The sequence below is a fragment of the Mercenaria mercenaria genome, chromosome 16, assembly GCF_021730395.1.
Source record: "Mercenaria mercenaria strain notata chromosome 16, MADL_Memer_1, whole genome shotgun sequence".
NCBI classification, from domain to species: Eukaryota; Metazoa; Mollusca; class Bivalvia; order Venerida; family Veneridae; genus Mercenaria; species Mercenaria mercenaria.
Window position 1 is genome coordinate 10,248,205 of NC_069376.1, and position 20,870 is coordinate 10,269,074.

A 20,870-nucleotide genomic window follows, 5' to 3' on the forward strand; every position below is an offset into this window, starting at 1 on the left:
ATCTGAAATAACAAATGGTAACTGAAGACATACAAAACGGCAATCTATATTATATATGTGACGGTGATACTTGTAAATATTTCAACGAAACAAAATTTAATACATCATGAACTGCTGTGATATTTGCTGATAAATTTACAACACTTAGTAGTATGTTCATATACAACTACAAAAAATAGCAAAATGAGCTGCACCAAGAGAAAACCAGCATAGTGTGTTTGCAACCAGTATCCGTGCAGTCTGGTCAGGATCCATGCTGTTCGCTTTCAAAGCCTCTTGCAATCAGAGAAACCGTCAGTGAACAGCATGGATTCATGCTGGTTGCAAATCACTATTTGGTTAGATCTATACGTACAGTTCTGAATTCAGCTACCCCTGTTGGGCCTCAGTTAGACTAGCTCCTAGACTATGATATAATAATTATCTTTTTACAATTTTATGGTTGAATGTAGTGAACTGAGCCAGTCTATATCCTATGTCCAATATCATAGTCTGATAATTTCAACATCAGTCCTGTGTGAAGATATCTCTAAAATAGACTGGCTTTTGTCTCTATGAAATTTAATTTGTCAAAAAAGGGAAAAATATAGAAATATAGTTATTATCAGTCTAGTGGCTAGTCTAGGCCTCAGTCAGATACAATACATGTGATCAGCTGTTTAGATTGCATTGAAGCTATGACTACATTTCATATTTGCTCTTCTCATGGTGCAACTCAAACAAAAGTGAATTTTGTTGTAGTTTTTGAATCTAGAAGTGTCAAAATTAAAAATATAAACAAATGGATGCAGTAACTGAATCCCTAGATTCTATGTCTACCGGTATGGGCATAAATTTAAAATCATAAATTATAATGTTATTTACTGGAAATTGTCATTGTGAAATCCGAAGTAAGTTATCATCAAAATTGCATCTTTTCATTTGTTAATAAAGAATCTGTACATTTGTATGAGGGCATCAGACTTGAACTAAGATTATTAATTAAATGATTAAATTAATTATTTGGGGACGAATTGTAAAAACAAGTGCGAGTTGACTGGGGGCAAATCAGCAGTATGCCATCATTTACGCATATTTTTTAACACCTTCGTCTAGTTAACATTAAACAAACATGAAGTACAGTAAATCTATAACATTTAAGGAGGTAGGTTACCTTCATATTTGTAAGTGCGCATGTCCAACCGGAAGCTAACGTGACGATTTACGACGACGTTTACGACAAACTAAATGTGTTTGTATATTCATTTTTCTGAAAACAAATCATGAACCTGTCTTCGAGCTGATGCTTTATGGTTTAATAATGTAGAAATAATGAATAAATTGCTGCAGAAACGCTTCAAAACAATGTTGCCTTTAAATGACGTCATTAACGTCATGACGTTACGTGTCAGTTACCGCGCAAAATTAATAGCTTTTATCTTGAAAGTACGTAATTCTGTGCATTTCCTTTATTTTAACTATTTTCAAATAACCATTATTTGCTAAAATATTTTTTATGAGTCTTTTGCTCAGAGTAATAATCAATATTTTGCTTCTTTTATGTAGTTATATTGAAATGTTATGCGGAATGTAAGAAAATGGATGATGGTAACCAATGTTATTTGGAATATAGTTGGGTGAAAGGTTACTTTTTACGGCTATTTTCAAATAAAAAATCTAGCAGTTTGATTTGTAATACCTTTTTTTCAGGGTCCGTTGATAATTAGTTACTTATATACTAAAACTAAGATCTAAAATTGTTCAAATTTCAGTAGAAAATAGTGGTTTCTTAAATTGAATTGATGTTACCATGGAAACGAAGCCCGTGACTTATTTGTCTAAATGTAAAATTCAAAAGCGTTGACACTGATCTATTTAAGAAACACAGCTTCGGCTTTTTATTTTCATTTCAACAATATCCATGAGAATAGAAGCAGCAAGTTGAACGATTTTTCCATGAAAAATGCCATACGAGGGGTACTGCTGTAAGTATTCTAACCTGTGAAATGTGTTTGAATAAATGCAAATAACTCGAAAATGTAACTTACTTTAGAAATAATATGTTTTAAAGCCACATTAACTAAAAAGATAATCTTATTCAATATTTTTTATAAGAAATTACGACAAAAAGCATGATAAAAGCTACTTTAAACATCTCTGTTGCCATGGTTACTTTAAACTTTAAGAAAAATAGGGTACCATGTAAAGTGCATGGTATTTTGCTAATAATATTACCCAAATATTCCATGATGGTCATAACAGAATGGCACTGAAGCCGTCGAAAACCCCTATTTTTATACATAGTTGTTTAAAAATGAGAGAAAATGCGTTACCATGGAAACACGAGCCCCGCGACATATACATTTTAAGCTTATATTAGAAAGCTAACGTGCATACTAGTAAAATTATCAATTATGCAGACTTCTACGGATATCAATGAAAGTAAAATGCTCTGAAAAGTGTTAAATTTCCGTGTTTTCCTTCTTCTTTCAATATGAAATACGTTTGGAGGGTCAGTTTCTTCAAACCTGGATAAAAATTGAACTTGAAGGGACAGAGACAAACGAAATTGAGATTGTAGGAGTTAAAACTTCATATTACACGAAATACAAAAAAATGCTGCGGTTCAACTAATTTGAATTTACCCTTGTACCAAGGTAACCTACCTCCTTAAATGGAATTTAATTTGTAACTGGCTGTATTGATTTGAGACAAACCTACATTTCGTCAGAAAATAAAATCTCTCGGTAGCTTACCTCGCAGCTGCTATATTTGTTTACCAAAATCCCATTAGCCAATCAGGCCACAGAAGTCGCTGGTGGTTACCTGTCGTACTTTTTTAAAGTTCGCAGGGGACCAGTCTATAATATATTTCCCATCTCTTTCTTGACTGGTTTACATTTTGAGTACAATATAACATCAGTACCACTTTTTGAAATAGAAAATTTTGTCTATAGAAATAGATAAGTGAAAATAAATCCTCTTTTACACAAAATTGATTACCATCTAGTAGCAAGTCTACATCTTACCTGGGGTAATGAGCTGACTGTAAAAATCAGACAGTTAACAGGTTCAAATATTGATTCAAGTCTGAGTAAACTTGGCATATACCAATTATTAAAAGAGGACCAAAATGGTCCTGGGTCCCTTACCCAGGGAAAGGGGGCAATATATGTCATTTCAGGAGCCATAAATCTGGCGGCAATTATCTACTGTGACTGCTTCAAGAAGCAAAGAAAGGACTTACGGAGACAAATTTGGTCAAAATCAAAATAACAAATAGACGTACTATTGCGCACACAGAAATACTGTGTACAGACGGACAACAGCTAAACAACATACATGTACAAAAAGCTGCACCTGTTGGTGAGCTAAAACACTTCTTGCAGCTAACTCCGGCCAAATAGTGGTTCTAAACTATGGTATCAGCTGTTAATATTTTTTAAACGATATCAGAGTTTTACATTTATCGTTAGACCAGGCTCCGTGTTCACAAAACAGTCTCAGCTGAGTTTGATAATGAAAATTTATTTGTCATTTATATCTAAATGTCATGATTAAAACTAAATTTTATGTTAATAACTATTGTCACGTGACTATTCAGTAATGATGGTCAGTCTCAGGTGGTATTTAACCTTGAAGTTTTAGTAAAATTGATGTTAAAATATCAAACTCAAACTCAGCTGAGACCAAAACATGTTTTGTGAACACGGGGCCAGCTGATAGTAAGTACAATGCATTTAATCTTGGAAAATAGTGATTTTTCACACCGTATTAAAAAAGAGCCAAAACAAAAGTACATTGTACATGAAATGGTATAATAGCAGCAATAAATACACAGAATGATATAATTATGAAGATACTATAATGTACAGGTCATCTTTTTGTAAAATCAATGGCCCAGTATAATACTATTTCAGCATGTATATACAAACCATATTACTCATGAAGCCTAATTTTCTTCCTCATTATGATCTACATCACCAACATTTTCATTGGATTGACCTGCATTATATACATGTACATCACCATAATATCTATTATCATATCAGCACTACATATAGTGTGTAAAATGTAAAATGCATATACCCATGTACATGTATAAAACATTCTATTTGTTTATAGTTATTTTTGGTCCCAAACTATTCTCTTTACCTGTAAACACAGATTCAAGAAAAATCTTTGTGGTAATAAAACCATTAATTTTCTGAGAGAATGTGTTACATCATTAAGTCTTGCTGTGGTCAGTTAAGGTCAGCAAGTAATTTCTTTACAGTTAATGTCATTCACAGAATAGTTCTCCAGTTCTCCAGTCTCGGCCTTTAAGGTTTTTTTTACACTTTCCCTATTTCCTCTTTATCTCTGAAATTACTTGATTGGTTTGCTTTTAATTATAAAAGCTTTTCCCCACCACCATCCACATCATTCAGCTTGAGGGCCATAACTCTCGGCCTTTAAAGGTTTTTTTTACACTTTCCCTATTTCCTCTTTTTCTCTGTAATTGATTGATTTGCTTTTAATTATAAAAGCTATTCCCCACCACCATCCACATCATTCAGCACGAGGGCCATAACTCTCATGCCAGTATTTCATTAATTTTCCCTCCTTTACACTTCAAGTAGAAATTGTTGTGCATTTTCACTGTGGCCCAGTTATTACTGTACGGATTTTATTCAAATTTAAAATAGTTGCTCCACACATCATCACCCACATCATACAACACAAAGTCCATAACTCTGGCACCAATTTTTCATGAATTATGCCCCCTTTCACTTGAAATGTAAGGTAAATTTTTATGCATTTTCACTATATCTCAGTTGTTACTGGATGGATTTGATTCAGACTTGAAGTAGTTGTTCCACATTCATATGACACAAGATGCATAATTCTTGCACCAAAATTTTATAAATTATGCCCACTAAAATTATAGTTATTTAGTGTTTTTATACTCTTTATCTTTTACTTTTTATTTTGGACACAGACTAAAGCTATTGTGCAATATCTTTATCCACCATTAAAGTCATTTAACACTCAAGTGACAGCTCCAGTTTCCTCAGATGTGCCAATTTTCACTTTCCAGGATCGAAATTGTCAGGCGTTCTGTTTCCTATAACAGCTCTTGTTATAGCAATGCAAGAAAATATGAACAATATTCAATAACCAAAGTAACAACATACTGTATGAGATATCACATGAAGTCATTAATATTTCTTCAATCTTGATTTTCAGCAATAAAATGAGCAGGTTTCAAAAGTTGGCCTTTGGCAGTCTAAACCTAAAATGACTTGGAACAGTCAAACTAACCAAAACATTGCAGGTAAGCATGCAGTAATATAGTTCAGTTTATAGATATTTTTATTCGCCCGTCTGAAAAAACAGGATGTATTATGGGAATACCCCAGGAGGGAGGGGGCGCGGGCAACATCCACAGACTTTGTCCGAAGCATATCTTCTTCACGGATTGAGGGATTTTGATGAAACTTGGCACAATAGTTCACCATCATGAGATGGAGTGTCATACGCAAGGACCGGGTCCCTAGGTCTAAGGTCAAGGTCACAGAGGCCAAAAGACAGATAGAAGAATGATTGGTCCGGAGCAGTTTTTCTCATACATGGAGGGATTTTGATGAAACTTGACACAATTGTATACCATCATGAGATAGAGTGCCATGTGTTGGTCCCTTGTATAAAATTACTTCCTTTTGTTGGTACTTTAAAAGCTTATATTGTAACGTGTTCGTTACAAGTGGGTAGGAAAAATGGAGACAACTTTTCTGTAATACAATATGCATGTTACTTCCAATTTTGAGGTGTGTTTTAACCTAGTTCTATCTGGAAAGGATCTTTTTATGGACTTACAATTTTTTTGTTTTAAAGATTAGTTGTTAGAATCTACTATAAATAAATTATGCTGTAATTTTTAAATTGACCGTAGGGAAAAACAAAGATTACTTTTCTATGGTACAACATAGGTGTTACTTTCAAATTTTAGGTGTATTTTAAGGTATTTCTACTGGGTAAGGAGATTTTTTGTGGACTTAGAAAAGCAGAAGAATTACAATGATGAGTAAACAACCACAAAATTAAAATTCCATTTGCAAATACAGGTGCTAGTTCTTTACGTGAGGAAGCCATCCAGCTGGCTTACGGAAGGTCGGTGGTTCTACCCAGGTGCCCGCTCGTGATGAAATTGTGCATGGAGGTGCACCTGGGGTCTTCCTCCACCATTAAAGCTGGAAAGTCGCCATATGACCTAAAATTGTGTCGGTGCGACAATAAACCCAACAAAATAAAATAAATAAATTCAATGAAGTTCTGGACACCACAACTTACCACAACTGAAAGTCAGGTGAAGCTTTTAGTATGGTCTTTTGTCCGTCGTCCGTCCGTCCACAATTGAGCTTATGTTCACTATAGCGCTTTTATTTCTTATTTGATTTGAACCAAACTTGCACATAACTTGTATCTCTATTAGATCTCGGTTCCTTTCGAAAACCAGCCATATTGCACGATGGGTCTTGGAGTTATGCCCCCTGAAATGGCTAAAATCTGCACAATTGAGCTTGTGTTCACGATAGCGCTTTCATTTCTTATTTGATTTGAACCAAACTTGCACATAACTTGTATCTCTATTAGATCTCGGTTCCTTTCAAAAACCAGCTATATTGCACAATAGTCTTGGAATTATGCCCCCTGAAATGGCTAAAATTGCAGATTTTAGCCTTGTGTTCACGATAGCGCTTTTATTTATTTTTGCATGTTCAACAAACTTGGTCAGAGATTAGATTGGTGAAAGATCTTGGTTTCTTTCGAAAACCAGAGGGGTCGGGTAATTTGGGCCAGAGTTTCTGGCTTTGAAATAGGGGGACCGTCTATATTTCATTTAACTTTTTTTTTAACTCACCTCACCGAATTTCTAGAAAATTTGTTCAAATTATGGTCCCAGGGTCAAAATTGCTCCTGCCCCAGGGATTACTTGTTTTTTTACATACTTGTATAGGAAAATCATTAAAAATCTTTTTGTCTGAAACTACAATGGCTAGAGTTTAGATATTTGGGATGTAGTATTGTTTAGTGGACCTCTACCAAGAATATACAAATCGTGGCCCTGCAGTCAAAATTGGCCCCAGCCTGGGGACTACTAGTTTTTACATAGACTTATATAGGAAAATCTTTAAAAATCTTTTTGTCTGAAACCACAATGACAAGAGCTTAGATATTTGGTATGTAGCATTATCTAGTGGACCTCTACAAAGATTATTCAAATCATGGCCCTGGAGTCAAAATTGGCCCCGCCCCAGGGGCTACTTGTTTTACATTTATTTATTTTGTTGGGTTTAACGTCGCACCGACACAATTTTAGGTCATATGGCGACTTTCCAGCTTTAATGGTGGAGGAAGACCCCAGGTGCCCCTCCGTGCACAGTTTCATTACGAGCGGGCACCTGGGTAGAACCACCAACCTTCCGTAAGACAGCTGGATGGCTTCCTCACGTGAAGAATTCTACGCCTCAAATGAGGTTTCGAATTCACATCAATGAGGGGCAAATGGTTTGAAGTCAACGAGTCTAACCACTCGGCCACGGACTGGCCCCCACTTGTTTTACATTATAGAGGGAAATCTTGAGAAATCTTTTTGTCTGAAACTACAATGGCTAGAGTTTAGATATTTGGTGTATATCATTATCTAGTTGACCTCTACCAAAATTGTTCAAATCATGGCCCTGGGGTCAAGATTGTCCCCGCCCCAGGGGATATTTGTTTTAACATAGACTTATATAGGAAAAATTCTTGATTTAAAAAATTCATAAAAATAGAAGACATGATATTTGAACCTGGAGAAAAAAATACATATTATGATTTTCATCAAGGATTGCTTTGGTAGAGATGTTGAGGGTGTGGGCCCAACCGGGTTGGCCGAGCCTATATTGCACCGTTATCTCCTGTGAAACTGTTGAGCCAAATTTAAGGAAACTTTACAGGAATGATCCTTGGGTGGTCCTCTACCAAGATTGTTCAAATAACATTTTCAGTCATTAACTTGTTCTCCTACAACCATAGTACCTCATTGGCTTGTCAGGTGAGCGACCAAGGGCCACTTGGCCCTCTTGTTTATTTTCTGTATTACATCATAACTTATCAAGTCTATTCGGTATCGTATCAACAATGAAACAACCATTACTGCGGCTATAATATAATCATTGTTTTTGGTGGTATATATCCTGATGAAAGTTATCGTTCAATGATCATAGAATTTTATTCTGTTGGTAGCAGGAGTCTGACTGTCCAACTTTGATCACAAAAATACTTTGATACATCAAACAATGTGTGAGTCATATCTCACATGAAAACACTAAATCTTGTGTTTTCCAGTAATACAACATAAACAACAAAACTGCAGCTGGTACTGGATTTCTTGCCTGCACTCACTATACCATCTCACCTTCTGCTCTAACTGTGTACACTGTCCCAATACCATCTCACCTTCTGCCAGCTCTACCTGTGTACACTGTCCCTGTAACATCTCACCTTCTGCCAGCTGTACCTGTGCATGCTGTCCCTGTAACATCTCACCTTCTGTCAGCTGTACCTGTGTACGCTGTCCCTGTACCATCTCACCTTCTGCCAGCTGTACCTGTGTACGCTGTCCCTGTAACATCTCACCTTCTGCCAGCTGAACCTGTGTACGCTGTCCCTGTAACATCTCACCTTCTGCCAGCTGAACCTGTGTATGCTGTCCCTGTAACATCTCACCTTCTGCCAGCTCTACCTGTGTACGCTGTCCCTGTAACATCTCACCATCTGCCAGCTGTACCTGTGTACGCTGTCCCTGTAACATCTCACCTTCTGCCAGCTGTACCTGTGTACGCTGTCGCTGTAACATCTCACCTTCTGCCAGCTGTACCTGTGTACGCTGTCCCTGTAACATCTCACCTTCTGCCAGCTCTGCCTGTGTACGCTGTCCCTGTAACATCTCACTTTCTGCCAGCTCTACCTGTGTACGCTGTCCCTGTAACATGCCAGCTCTACCTGTGTACGCTGTCCCTGTAACATCTCACCTTCTGCCAGCTGTACCTGTGTACGCTGTCCCTGTAACATCTCACCTTCTGCCATCTGTACCAGTGTACGCTGTCCCTGTAACATCTCACCTTCTGCCAGCTGTACCTGTGTACGCTGTCCCTGTACCATCTCACCTTATGTCAGCTCTACCTGTGTACGCTGTCCTAGTAACATCTCACCTTCTGCCAGCTGTACCTGTGTACGCTGTCCCTGTAACATCTCACCTTCTGCCAGCTGTACATGTGTACGCTGCCTCTGTACCATCTCACCTTGTGCCAGCTGTACCTGTGTACGCTGTCCCTGTAACATCTCACCTTCTGCCAGCTCTGCCTGTGTACGCTGTCCCTGTACCATCTCACCTTCTGCCAGCTCTACCTGTGTACGCTGTCCCTGTACCATCTCACCTTCTGCCAGCTGTACCTGTGTACGCTGTCCCTGTAACATCTCACCTTCTGCCAGCTGTACCTGTGTACGCTGTCCCTGTAACATCTCACCTTCTGCCAGCTGTACCTGTGTACGCTGTCCCTGTAACATCTCACCTTCTGCCAGCTGTACCTGTGTACGCTGTCCCTGTAACATCTCACCTTCTGCCAGCTGAACCTGTGTACGCTGTCCCTGTAACATCTCACCTTCTGCCAGCTGTACCTGTGTACGCTGTCCCTGTAACATCTCACCATCTGCCAGCTGTACATGTGTACGCTGTCCCTGTAACATCTCACCTTCTGCCAGTTGTACCTGTGTACGCTGTCCCTGTAACATCTCACCTTCTGCCAGCTGTACCAGTGTACGCTGTCCCTGTAACATCTCACCTTCTGCCAGCTGTACCAGTGTACGCTGTCCCTGTACCATCTCACATTATGTCAGCTCTACCTGTGTACGCTGTCCCTGTACCATCTCACCTTCTGCCAGCTGTACCTGTGTACGCTGTCCCTGTAACATCTCACCTTCTGCCAGCTGTACCTGTATCACTGTCCCTGTAACATCTCACCTTCTGCCAGCTGTACATGTGTACGCTGTCCCTGTAACATCTCACCTTCCGCCAGCTCTACCTGTGTACGCTGTCCCTGTAACATCTCACCTTCTGCCAGCTCTACCTGTGTACGCTGTCCCTGTAACATCTCACTTTCTGCCAGCTCTACCTGTGTACGCTGTCCCTGTAACATGCCAGCTGTACCTGTGTACGCTGTCCCTGTAACATCTCACCTTCTGCCAGCTGTACCTGTGTACGCTGTCCCTGTAACATCTCACCTTCTGCCAGCTGTACCAGTGTACGCTGTCCCTGTAACATCTCACCTTCTGCCAGCTGTACCAGTGTACGCTGTCCCTGTTCCATCTCACCTTATGTCAGCTCTACCTGTGTACGCTGTCCAAGTAACATCTCACCTTCTGCCAGCTGTACCTGTGTACGCTGTCCCTGTAACATCTCACCTTCTGCCAGCTGTACATGTGTACGCTGCATCTGTACCATCTCACCTTCTGCCAGCTGTACCTGTGTACGCTGTCCCTGTAACATCTCACCTTCTGCCAGCTGTACCTGTGTACACTGTCCCTGTAACATCTCACCTTCTGCCAGCTGTACCTGTGTCTGCTGTCCCTGTAACATCTCACCTTCTGCCAGCTGTACCTGTGTACACTGTCCCTGTAACATCTCACCTTCTGCCAGCTGTACATGTGTATGCTGTCCCTATACCATCTCACCTTCTGCCACCTATACCTGTGTATGCTGTCCCTATACCATCTCACCTTCTGCCAGCTGTACCTGTGTACGCTGTCCCTATACCATTTCACCTGCTGCCAGCTCTGTCTGTGTACACTGTCCCTGTACCATCTCACCTTTGTACCAATACCATCTCACCTTCTGCCAGCTGCACCTGTGTGCACTGTCCCCTGTACCGTCTCCCATTCTGCCAGCTGTACCTGTGTACACTGTCCCTGTACCATTTCACCTTATGTCAGCTCTCTCTGTGTACACTGTCCCTATACCATCTCACCTTTTGCCAACTCAACCTGTGTATGTTGTCCATATACCATCTCACTTTCTGCAAGCTGTACCTGTGTATGCTGTCCCTAGACCATCTCACCTTCTGCCAGCTGTACCTGTGTACGCTGTCCCTAGACCATCTCACCTTCTGCCAGCCCTACCTGTGTACGCTGTCCCTAGACCATCTCACCTTCTGCCAGCTCTACCAGTGTACGCTGTCCCTATACCGTCTCACCTTCTGCCAGCTGTACCTGTGCATGCTGTCCCTATACCATCTCACCTGTCAGCTCTGCCTGTGTATGCTGCCCCTATCTCACCTTCTGCCAGCTCTGCCCTGTGTTCGCTGTCCCTATACCATCTTACCTTCTGCCCTGTGTACACTGTCCCAATACCATCTCACCTTTTTCAAGCTCTACCTATATACACTGCCCTATACCATCTTGCCATCTGCCAGCTCTGCCTGTATACGCTGTCCATATACCATCTCACCTTCTGCCAGCTCTGCCTGTGTACGCTGTCCCTATACCACCTCAACTTCTGCCAGCTCTACCTATGTACGCAGTCCCTATACCATCTCACCTTCTGCCAGTTCTACTGTGTACACTGTCATGAAGTCCAGTGACTTTCTTGCTTCCAGTTCTACCTGTGTACACTGTCATGAAGCCGAGTGACTTTCTTGCTTCCAGCTCTACCTGTGTACACTGTCATGAAGCCCAGTGACTTTCTTGCTTCCAGTTCTACCTGTATACACTGTCATGAAGCCGAGTGACTTTCTTGCTTCCAGTTCTACCTGTGTACACTGTTATGAAGCCCAGTGACTTTCTTGCTTCCAGTTCTACCTGTATACACTGTCATGAAGCCCATTGGCTTTCTTGCTTCCTGTTCTACCTGTGTACACTGTCATATAGCACAGTACATTTCTTTCTAGCAGCTTTATCTGTGTACACTGTTATGAACCCCAGTGACTTTCTTGCATCAAGTTCTACCTGTGTACTCTGTGATAAAACACAGTGAATTTCTTGCTTTCAGCTTTATCTGTGTATCCTGCCATGAACGTCAGTGACCTTGCTTCCAGCTCTACTTGTGTAATCTGCCTTGTAATCAAGTGACTTTCTTGCTTCCAGGTCTATCTGTGTACAATGTCATGAAGCCCAGTGACCTTGCTTCCAGGTCTACCAGTGTATACTGCCATGAAGGTCAGTGACTCTTGCTTCCAGCTCTACCTCTGTACACTGTCATGAAGCCCAGTGACCTTCTTGCTTTCAGCTTTACCTGTGTATACTGCCATGATGGTCAGTGACTTTCTTACACTGTATTGAAGCCCATTACCTGTGTATACTGCAATGAAGATCAGTGACTTTCTTGTTTCCAGCTCTACCTGTGTACACTATCATGAAGCCCAGTGACCTTCTTGCTTCCAGCTTTAACTGTGTATACTGCCATGAAGGTCAGTGACTTTCTTACACTGTATTGAAGCCCATTACCTGTGTATACTGCCATGAAGATCAGTGACTTTCTTGTTTCCAGCTCTACCTGTGTACACTATCATGAAGCCCAGTGACCTTCTTGCTTTCAGCTTTACCTGTGTATACTGCCATGAAGGTCAGTGACTTTCTTGCTTACAGCTCTACCCGTATACACTGTCATGAAGCCCAGTGACCTTCATGCTTCCAGCTTTACCTGTGTATGCTGCCATGAAGGTCAGTGACCTTCTTTCTTTCAGCTTTACCTGTGTATACTGCCATGAAGTTCAGTGACATTCTTGCTTTCAGCTTTACCTGTGTATACTGCCATGAAGTTTAGTGACTTTCTTGTTTCCAGCCCTACCTGTGTATACTGTCATGAAGCCCAGTGACCTTCATGCTTCCAGCTTTACCTGTGTATGCTGCCATGAAGGTCCGTGACTTTCTTGTTTCCAGCCCTACCTGTGTACACTGTCATGAAGCCCAGTGACCTTCATGCTTCCAGCTCTACCTGTGTACACTGTCATGAAGCCCAGTGACCTTCATGCTTCCAGCTTTACCTGTGTATACTGCCATGAAGTTCAGTGACTTTCTTGTTTCCAGCCCTACCAGTGTACACTGTCATAAAGCCCAGTGACCTTCATGCTTCCAGCTTTACCTGTGTATGCTGCCATGAAGGTCAGTGACTTTCTTGTTTCCAGCCCTACCTGTGTACACTGTCATGAAGCCCAGTGACCTTCATGCTTCCAGCTCTACCTGTGTACACTGTCATGAAGCCCAGTGACCTTCATGCTTCCAGCTTTACCTGTGTATACTGCCATGAAGTTCAGTGACTTTCTTGTTTCCAGCCCTACCAGTGTACACTGTCATAAAGCCCAGTGACCTTCATGCTTCCAGCTTTACCTGTGTATGCTGCCATGAAGGTCAGTGACTTTCTTGTTTCCAGCCCTACCAGTGTACACTGTCATAAAGCCCAGTGACCTTCATGCTTCCAGCTTTACCTGTGTATGCTGCCATGAAGGTCAGTGACTTTCTTGCTTACAGCTCTACCCGTGTACACTGTCATGAAGCCCAGTGACTTTCTTACACTGTAATGAAGCCCATTACCTACGTATACTGTCATGAAGCCCAGTGACCTTCATGCTTCCAGCTTTACCTGTGTATACTGCCATGAAGTTCAGTGACTTTCTTGTTTCCAGCCCTACCAGTGTACACTGTCATAAAGCCCAGTGACCTTCATGCTTCCAGCTTTACCTGTGTATGCTGCCATGAAGGTCAGTGACTTTCTTGCTTACAGCTCTACCCGTGTACACTGTCATGAAGCCCAGTGACTTTCTTACACTGTAATGAAGCCCATTACCTACGTATACTGTCATGAAGCCCAGTGACCTTCATGCTTCCAGCTTTACCTGTGTATACTGCCATGAAGGTCAGTGACTTTCTTGCTTAAACTCTATCCGTGTAAACTGTGATGATACCCAGTGACCTTTTTGCTACCAGCTCTACCTGTGTACACCTTATTTGTGCTAAGTTATTTCAGAATCCATTAATGCATATAGAAGTTATGGCATTGACACTCCTAAGTGTGACATTGACTTTAAAGAGAAAAGAAAAAGAAGAGAAAGGGCATTACATACATATTGCCTATGTGTGTGTGAAGTTTGAGAGAATTAGGTGTAATAAAATTACCGGTATACTAAATTTATGAGGACACACTAACAAACAGACTGAACAGACAGACCGCATGGTGACTCCTATTATACACCTCGTTCAAACTTCATTGGAGCAATGGAAAAGCCGCTATTTAATGAATAAGTCGGTTGCTTACAGGTATACAGTCTTTTGTACAGTGCTGCAAGCAAACATGCATACAGTCAGGACATCACACGGAATCCTCTTTCATTGTCGTTAATAAACAGATTGAAGGCTTTAGCTATGATTTTATTTGATTTTACCAAACTTGTTTCTTTATTCATGAAACAGTGGGATTTATACATTGTATGTAGATTATTAGTACCCTACTGGTTGAAAACCAGTTTCGGGGACTATAGGAATGCGCTTTTCCGTCATTCCGTCCGTCCGTCCGTCCGCAATTTCGTGTCCGGTCCATAACTCTGTCATCCATGAGGGGATTTTAATATTACTGGGCACAAATGTTCCCCATGATGAGACGACGTGTCATGCGCAAAACCCGGATCCCTAGCTCAAAGGTCAAGGTCACAATTGGAGGTCAAAGGTCAACAGGGCTTTTTATACGCCCGAAGGGACGTATTATGTTATGACGCTGGTGTCCGTCTGTCCTTCTGTCCGTTAGCAATTTCGTGTCCGCTCTGTAACTCTTGAACCTATTGAAGGATTTCAAGGAAACTTTACACAAATGTTCACCACACCGAGACGATGTGCAGACCGCATGTTTTGGATGTCTCACTTCAAGGTCAAGGTCACACTTAGGAGTCAAAGGTCATATCAGTTTGTTTCGTGTCCGCTTTGTAACTCTTGATCCCCTTGAAGGATTTCAAAGAACTTGACACAAGTGTTCACCACACCAAGACGACCTGCAGAGCGCATGTTCCGGATGACTTGCTTCAAGGTCAAGGTCACACTTAGGGGTCAAAAGTCATATCAGTTTGTTTCGTGTCCGCTCTGTAACTCTTGAACTGCTGGAAGGATTTCAAAGAAACTTGGCAGAAATGTTCACCACATTGTAACAATGTGCAGAGCGCACTTTCCGGATGACTCGTTTCAAGGTCAAGGTCACACTTAAGGGTCAAAGGTCATATATGACTTTGCTTTGTGTATATTGCTCTGCATTGCAGTGGTTTTGTTTTTATTTGGCAGATCTCTTTTTTGTACTTACAATAATTTTTTTTTTGAATTACTTCCCTTTTATGTTACTATAAATAGCTTATTTTGAAACTTTTTTATTACTGGCCGTAGGGAAAAACCGAGACCACTTTTCTGTGGTACAACATGGATGGTACCTCCAATTTTAAGGTGTATTTTTACATACCTATACCTGATAAGGATTATTTTGTAGACTTTGATTTTTTTTTTGTGGACTTAGATTTGTTTTTTGAAGTTTTCCTTTTGTTGTTCCAGTCCTTTGGGGCTACAACAGTCAAGTTTTTAAAATTTTGCTCCAATCCTATGATGTAAGCCTTCGGGCGTATATTGCCCGCTTGGCGGCGCTCTTGTTTCCTGTCCGGTCCATAACTCTCCCATCCATGAAGGGATTTTAATATTACTTGGCACAAGTGTTCCCCATGATGAGACGACGTGTCTTGAGCAAAACCCGGACCCCTAGCTCAAAGGTCAAGGTCACAATAGTAGGTCAAAGATCAACAGGGCTTTTTTCCTGTCCGGTCCGTAACTCTCCCATCCATGAAGGGATTTTAATATTACTTGGCACAAATGTTCCCCATGATGAGACGACGTGTCATGCGCAAAACCTAGACCCCTAGCTTAAAGGTCAAGGTCACAGTTGGAGGTCAAAGGTCAACAGGGCTTTTTTCCTGTCCGGTCCATAACTCTGCAGTCCATGAAGGGATTTTAATATTACTTGGCACAAATGTACCTCATAATAAGACGATGTGTCATGCACAACTTTCAGACCCCTAACTCAAAGGTCAAGGTCACACTTAGCAGTCAAATGTTAACATAGCATGAACAGGGTCTGTTTCTTATCCGGTCCATAACTCTGACATTCATTAAGGGATTTTAATATTACTTGGCACAAATGTTCCCCATGATGAGACGACATGTCGTGCGCAAATCCCGGACCCTTAGCTCAAAGGTCAAGGTCACAATTGGAGGTCAAAGGTCAATAAGGTTTCTTATGCCCCCGAAGGGAGGCATATTAGTTTTCAACTGTCCGTCCGTTCGTTCGATCGTTATTTAGTTAGTTAGTTCGTTCGTCACAACGTTAACTTTTTGCATGAAGGCACTTTACTCGCAAACCACTGCACCCAGGACCTTCAAACTTCACCTGCTGATAGTACTTATTGAGTACACCACCCCTACTGACTTTGGGATCACCAGGTCAAAGATCAAGGTCACAGGGGCAAACGTTAACTTTTTGCATGAAGGCACTTTACTCGCGAACCACTGCACCCAGGACCTTCAAACTTCACATGCTGATAGTACTTATTGAGTACACCACCCCTATTGACTTTGGGGTCACCAGGTCAAAGGTCAAGGTGCTGCGGGGGGCATTTGTCACCATTAGTGACAGCTCTTGTTTCCTGTCCGATCCAGAACTCTGTCATCCATCAAGGGATTACAATATTGCTTGGCATAAATGTTCCCCATGATGAGATGACATATCACGCGCAACACCCAGTACCCTAGCTTAATGGTCAAGGTCACACTTTGAGATCAAAGGTCAGTAGGATTTTTTTCCTGTCCAGTCTATAACTTTGTCATGCAAAACAGGATTTAGATATCAGTTGGCACAAATATTTTCCTGGATGAGGCAACATGTTATGCGCAAAACCCAAGCCCAGGGTCTAATGTCAAGGTCACACTTAAGACCAAAGGTCAGACACAATAATGACTTTGTCTGGAGCATTTCTTCTTCATGCATGGAGGGATTTTGATGTAACTTGGCACAAATGTTCACCAACGTAAGACGGATTGTCATGCGCAAGAACCAGGTCCCTAGGTCTAAGGTCAAGGTCATATTTAGAGGTCAAAGGTCAAATTCAAGAATGACTTTGTCCGGAGCATTTCTTCTTCATGCATTGGGGGATTTTGATGTAACTTGGACCAAATGTTCACCACCATGAGGCACCCTTGTTTTTAGAATTATGTCCCTTTGTTATTGCTGTAAATAGATTTTATTGTAACTTTTTTATTATTGGCTGTAGAGAAAAATCGAGACCACTTTTCTGTGGTACAACATGCATGTTACATCCAATTTTTAGGTGTATTTTGACCTATCTCTACCTGGTAAAGAGTTTCTTGTGGACTTATATTATATAGATTTTTTTTTTTTAAGATTAATTTTCTTTTGTTGGTACTATAAATAACTTATATGATAACTTTTTTATAATCGGCAAAAACATTTCAATATGAAAACGACTGTGGGTTTTTATATATGCACATTTTAAAGGTGGATAATCAGATTTTGGCCATGTAACGGATTTGTTTGAAACTTTAGCATCTGATCATTTACATTCATTTATGTTCACTTAACACTTAATACAAATTAGATTTTCACTGGAGGTATTTTTAAAATTTCATTTTCCTATCCTGGTTTCCCAACCAAGATAGAGTTATTTTATCATAAGTATAAATTTGATAAACATACTTTGCCTAAGGAAATGTATAAATATTAGACATATTGTAATATATATGTAAAATATTTGCATTAAAAATTATGTATTTAGATGGAATTCATTAGAAACGCAAGTTTGAAAAATTATTATTACCTCCCTTTGTCTATCTTGGTTGGTTGCGCAACCAAGATAGATTGGAAATAAATGAATTCAGAAGCTACACACAGCTTTAAAACTTGCATTTTGGTTCAGATTGTTCAATAGTTGATATGTCTATCAAATGCAAATGTAAAACTACACATTGTATCGAAATAAAAAGAAATACCCAGCTTTTTATATACTTTCATATTAAAGGGGAGTAATTACAAAATTTTATAAAAATAATAAAATATACATTTCAAATAGGAATCTAACTCTATGTATTCGATATTTTTGTTCCTTAAATAATTCTCTACCAGAATATACAAAAGTAAAAAATGTCATTAAATGTTGTTTAAATGTGATTGACCACCTTTAATCCAAGTGTGTTGTTATAACATATTGTATATATAGTACAATATTGTTTATACATCATTGACAGATATCAGTACATTATGTTATATACTGCAGTAGAGAAAATTAGGTGCCTTCCAGTAGGGGACTTTGTATTGCATGGCAATACTTCATTCACTTGTTTATGTGTACTTTTGATGCCGACAATATGCAATTTTTAGACAAAATCAGTGATCCATCGATTTTTTTTGCTGTAATTTTACCTGTAATCAAACTAACACAAAAATATATAAGATACAAATCATGTTCAGTTTCCAATTTAATATAAATATACACACCAACAAATTATATAAAATAGGTCTTTCCAACTTTTAGTGGCCAGCTATTGATTTGATTGTTCGCAACAGGAAGTGGGTGATGGTGGTGTTTTTTTTTTTTTTTTTGGGGGGGGGGGGGGGGGGGGGAGTTACAGTCGTTTATAGGGGATGATTTCCCTAAGACATCTTGTGGCCTGTGTGACAATGGTCAAGTTTGACTACCTGAGATTCTGTGCACACTGTGCAGGTTATGTGTATATTGTCTGGTGCGTACTACTTGAGGTCTGGTGCGTACTACGTGAAGTCTGGTTCACAGAACTTGAGGTTTGGTGCGCACTTTGCGAGGTTTGTTGCGCACTTTGCGAGGTTTGTTGTGCACTTTCTGAGGTTTGTTGCGCACTTTGCGAGGTTTGTTGCGCACTTTCTGAGGTTTGTTGTGCACTTTCTGAGGTTTGTTGCACACTTTGCAAGGTTTGTAGGGTAAGGTCTGGTGCACACAGTTTACTGGTTTAAACTTTCTAGAATTTGTTCTGCCTCTGACTGTTTTATGGTGGTGTGACATTGTACTACTTTCTTTATTTGATTTACCTTTATTATCTTATATTGTGTGGAACATTGTTTCTTTCTGGTGGATCTGTTTTTCTCATAATCCAGTTTATGAAATGTTGTGTATATAGATATTTGACATTTAATTACTAAATCTAAATTAATTTCAGGTTCTGACGTAAAAAGGCGAAATCACCACACAAAAAAGATTCCGGGCCTTCACCTGGACACAGTCGCACAACTTTAACCGATACAAGTAAGATATGTCGTCTGCTTGTAGAACACAACAGCAAACACTTACTGGTCAACCAACTTTTAAATATTTGTAAACAACAGTTTCTTTCATGTTTGTAGAATTGAGACAAAAAGTATTTTCATTCTCTTATCCTATTGTACTCAATTCAGTCATAGGAGATAACTCCTTAAGCATTTAAAATTTTTATGTTTTTGCCTCTTTTCTTCTCAAAACATAGAACAGAGCTAGACAGAATTCTGTGGACATTCTGGTAAGAGCAAGAAGTAGAAATTTAGAAATGAAAAAAAGTATCTCGACTATCTGTTAACAAACAATTCCATTCAGAAACCTAATGTTTGAATATCTCCATTAAATTTCAGCTAGTACGTCAAAGCCACAGTCCACTTCCGGTGGAACTAATGGGTCTTTCTAGGAAGCATCAGACTGTGGAGCGCCCTCTAGTAGTCTGCGTTCTTGAGAAGCTGGTGATACAGCGCCACATGGAAGAGTGAGACAAACATCACAGTCTAACCTCGGGGAAATCAACTGCAAACTGAACCATTCAGTAAAGTACACAAATATATAATTTTAACATCTGTATGTTCTTGTTCGCTTCATACTGTTGAAGAGAGTCATGTAACTTATGCTATTTTCTGACTGCATTTGAATAATATAATGATTTAAGTATTTTGTGTATTCATATACTTGATGAAATTCAAAGGTGTTAACCACCGTCATAAGTTATCCGTGAAATCACTGAAGTGGTCATCATCTTTTGACATAAAGCAATATTATCTGTTAATCTGAAAGTAGAAAAGTTGAGAAGTTGAACAAAAAATATCTTTTCTCATTTCAACATTTATTTACCAAAACCATCTTACAGCTGCAATATATATGTCATTTACTGTTGTCATATCTACAACCAGAATGTCAACGACAGTAATGTAGGTCTGACCGTGAACTCTTTTTTTTCAGCCCAATGCAAATTTTTGAATATCAACTCTTTGATAATGAAGAGAATATAGTGTTGTTGCCTGGAAAACTCGACCATGCTTAGAGAAAAAGTGCCGGAACGGGTTCGCCCACCTACAGCTATTCAAGCCTTCAAATTATATCGCGAGATTTCTCGATAAAATGTGACTTCACATAAAAGCGACTGTGCATATATTTTCATTGACTGCTGAAAACTGCTTTTGAAATGTACAACTTGCCAGTTTTCATCTTCATTGTAAAAGACCCATAGTTAAATATCAAGATCATCTTGCGAGACTTCACAAGACATTATAACGTTATGAATGTGAAAGAGTTTATATTGACAGTCAACAATGATTATGTCTAGCCTGCCTTTATTGCTCCCAACTAAAATGTGGAATTTATATTTTGAAATGAACATCGGTGTGGTTTCCAAATGTAATGAGAATGCATTTCCATTCAAGGCATGTTTGTAAAAAGCTTTAACAAAAAATTAGACCTTAAAGACATGCGTGTTTTGTTTTTGTAAAACGTAAATTCTAAGTCACA

General features: G+C 39.7%; 1 protein-coding gene and 1 long non-coding RNA gene across 3 annotated transcripts in view; both read left to right on the forward strand.

The window, feature by feature from the left end:
• LOC123540064 (uncharacterized) overlaps nt 1-20,870 on the forward strand; it is a 414,957-nt gene that overhangs the window by 88,463 nt on the left and 305,624 nt on the right. The gene's annotated exons all lie outside the window — the stretch shown is intronic.
• Nucleotides 4,956-20,830, forward strand: LOC123543926 (uncharacterized). Its single transcript, XR_008367691.1, has 4 exons — nt 4,956-5,296; nt 19,285-19,370; nt 19,730-19,919; nt 20,325-20,830. It is a non-coding gene; the product is annotated as an uncharacterized LOC123543926 (long non-coding RNA).